The sequence below is a fragment of the Tupaia chinensis genome, unplaced genomic scaffold, assembly GCF_000334495.1.
Source record: "Tupaia chinensis unplaced genomic scaffold, TupChi_1.0 Scaffold145659_1, whole genome shotgun sequence".
NCBI classification, from domain to species: domain Eukaryota; kingdom Metazoa; phylum Chordata; class Mammalia; order Scandentia; family Tupaiidae; genus Tupaia; species Tupaia belangeri.
Genome location: NW_006205516.1, coordinates 399,444 through 402,827, shown reverse-complemented (window position 1 = coordinate 402,827; position 3,384 = coordinate 399,444). Strand labels below are relative to the sequence as shown.

The following is a 3,384-nucleotide window of genomic DNA, read 5'->3' as shown; positions in this document are numbered from 1 at the left end:
TTTTTTCCTTTTTTTTTTTTTTTTTGTCAGTTATCTGTTTATTTCTCATTGACTAGTAGAAGTTCTTCTTATATTTTAGAGAAGTTCTTTGTTGTATAGGTTGCAAATACTTTCTCCCCATCTGTGGCTTGTTTTTGCATCTGTTTTTGGTACCTTTCAATATACAAAGGTTTTTACATTTTTTAAGAGGTTTTTGCTTTAGGGCATGTGTACTTACCAGAGACAGAGAGAGACAGAGACAGTGAGAGGAAAAGTGAGAAATCACCTACCAGGAGGGATAGCCCCACTGGAATCCCTTCGCTTCCATTCTCCTCCCAGAATCTTGGGCACGTGTGCGTAACGAATTGAAATCTGTCAGTAGTCTGTGACTTTTGGATTTTGTGTCATGATTACAAAAACCTTCTCTACCTACAAAGTTATAAAACTATTCTCCAATATTTTCTCCTTATATTTCTAGAATTTGTTTTTAGTCCAGCAGGGATCTATTTTTGTGAATGTGGTTGTGTTAGAGGGTCTCTCTCTCTCTCTCTCTTTTTTTTTTCCTCAATGGATGGTCTGTTTTCCCAGCATCCTTTCTTGAATAGTCCATCCTTTCCCTGCTGACTGACATATACTGACTTTCCATATAAACAGGAATCTAATCTTGGACTCACTTTCCTGTTCTATTGCTCTTTTTTGATATCCCGATGCCTTGTGTCCTTATTTCTCATTCACTCAGCAGTCATGGCAATCGAGTTTCTACCCACAGTTCCTCTGGACTTAATATTCCTAAATTATTAATGAGCTTCGTGTTGCCAAAGCCAACAGATATTTTGCAGTTCTTATCTTCCTGGACACCTCTGATAATTCTTTTCCATATGCCGAATGATACAACGCTAACTCACCTCTTCTATCCATAAAAATCAGGAACCTAATAATAGCTTTCATTTATTAGGTAGTGACTCTGTGCTGGGCGATGTTTAAGGATTTCATAAGCTTCGTCACAACTCTGTAAGGTACATATTATCATCATCATCTCCCCCACTTTACAGGCGAGAAAACTGAGGCATAGGGGATTTAACTATCTTGCCCAAGATTCCTGGGCTCATAAATGGCAAGATGGGACTTGAAACCAGGTCTGTCTGAGACCGAAGCCTAAGTTCCTAAGCACTTCCCTCTCCAGCCTGACTTTCCAAGACTCTTCCTTGGGATTCCCTGTTTCAATGCTCTAAAATGGCCCTGACAGCATGTAGGCAATGCTGCTTTTTATCACAGACTTCTAGAGCTCCCTTGACCTCTGACCCCCCTGCCCAGTTTCAGAGAGACTTTTCATTTCTACTTATTAGAGTTAGTATTATTTGATTTTTATGAGTATGAATTGTATTTATAATCAGAAAAGAAAACAATAAGGAAAATTAAGAAATACAACAGAAGCTGTGAGCCCCTAAGGGGCAGTATCAGTTTATTCCTCCCAGTCATCATTATCACGGCGTTGTCCAATGTTAGACATATCGAGTGTATGGAACCAAAAGAACGGTGAGACATTTAACTGAGGAATTCCTGGGCAACCTGCAGCTGAGATTAAGCATTCGTATCTTGGCCCCAATATCCCCTTCCCCCGGGGTCTAATTTATTTTCAAGGGAACAAGATTCCCATGATAAGCAAGCCTATGAAAAGTGGAGGTCCTTCTAAAATTTCAAATGCAAAACAGAATTCGATTAATTACTAAGAAACTACATATATTTTATTCAACATAAGGAAATGATTGGAGCTCTGAGGAAGAAATAGGAGAATCTGAGATACAGGTTATCTAAGAAGCAAGAGAATCGTGAAAAGAGCAGATGCTTTGCTCAAAATGCGGAATGGTCCTTTCTGTGATGAGCACATGAGAAAACCACGTGACTTCTAGTTAAAAGCTGATGGTTGGGACCAGCAGATGGTGTAATGGTTACGTCACTGGACTCCCACGTAGTTGACCACAGTTTGAGTCCCTGGATCCAGTGGCTTGGAACTCAAGCCTGGCACGTGTGCATGCATGTCCAAAATCCCAGAAGAATGGAGGAGAGGGGAGTATGGCATGGTCATCCCCCACTGGGGGATGATTTCTCACTTTCTGTCTGTCTCTCTGGCAAGCACATGCAAAAATCTCTCTCTCTCAAAAAAAAAAAATATATGGTACCTGACCTCAGCCCTCAGTCTACCACCACCTTACTCATACATTCTCCAAATCCCACTCTCCTGGCTCTCCTCCTACCTCTTTGCTTATTTCTGCTCCTTTTCAGAGTATCTTTTCCTCCACCTGCAGGTTTTTGTCTTCAGCCCAGTGTTCTCACTCTACTCTGATCTCTGTGCAATCTTACATGTGTCCATGCTTGGAACCTAACACCTGCATCTTGATAACGGAAATCTATTATTTCCAGCCTAGACTCTCTTCTGACATCCAACTCTGTGGGTTCAACCGCCTGCTGCTGAATGAAGGTCATCATGTATCTCGGTATTACGTGGACAACTCAAACTCAATAGTACGCCAGGGCTTATTTCGACACTCAGTTCTCTTATATTACCTCTTTAAAGCATGCCATTTGTCCACTCCAAGGCCAGAAATTTGGACCTCATTCTATATTCTTCTTTTGCCTTCCCAACCCTACTCCAAATGTCCACCAAGTCCTATTGGTTTTACCTTCTCAGTTTTTACCCAATCTGTCTCATCTTCCCTTTACCACTTGTCTCAATCTAATTGGTTCAATAGTTTCTTTCCTGATTGGTCTTCTGGCTGTTCTAGTGCATCTCCATTCTGTCCCAAAGTACCTTCTGTAAAAGGCCAATTGGACTACATCATTCTACTTTTACAAACCTTTTGATGGTACCATTTTGCACTTTCCATAAATCCCTCCATGACCTGGCTCCTGCTTACACCTCTTCAGGCTCATCTCCTCCAACTTTTCCCTTAGCTTACTCCAAGTGCTAGCCCATAGGCCGATCTAGGTGTTTTGTTCTGTTTTGTTTTTTGGGGAAGCAATGTTTATATGATTTGAAAGGCCCTCCAAGAAAAATAACACAACGTTAAGACCCAAAATCAAAGGGCTGTTATGGTTTGTCTTTCCCAAAACTCATGTCTTAAGGGAGGAGGGTGGAAAATGGCAGAAGGTGAGAGGGAGGGAATCAAGAAGTAAAAAGAAAGAAGCAAAACATTAAAGAAACACAAAATGGAAAATTATCTGTTGAAAATAATATGTATGGTAATATCCTTGAGCCAATATATAGTGTATTCTGGATGGGAAGACTCCTTTTTTTATTGGTTTTCATTTTTGAGAGAGATTTATTTCTCACCAGAGAGACAGAAAATGAGAAATCACCCCCCCCCCCAGGGGGACTGGCCACACCACAATCCCCTTGCCTCCCTT

The 3,384-nt window shown here is 41.0% G+C and overlaps 1 protein-coding gene across 1 annotated transcript in view; it reads right to left on the bottom strand.

Annotated features, from left to right (window-relative positions):
- SEPTIN6 (septin 6) overlaps positions 1-3,384 on the bottom strand; it is a 65,532-nt gene that overhangs the window by 48,903 nt on the left and 13,245 nt on the right. The gene's annotated exons all lie outside the window — the stretch shown is intronic.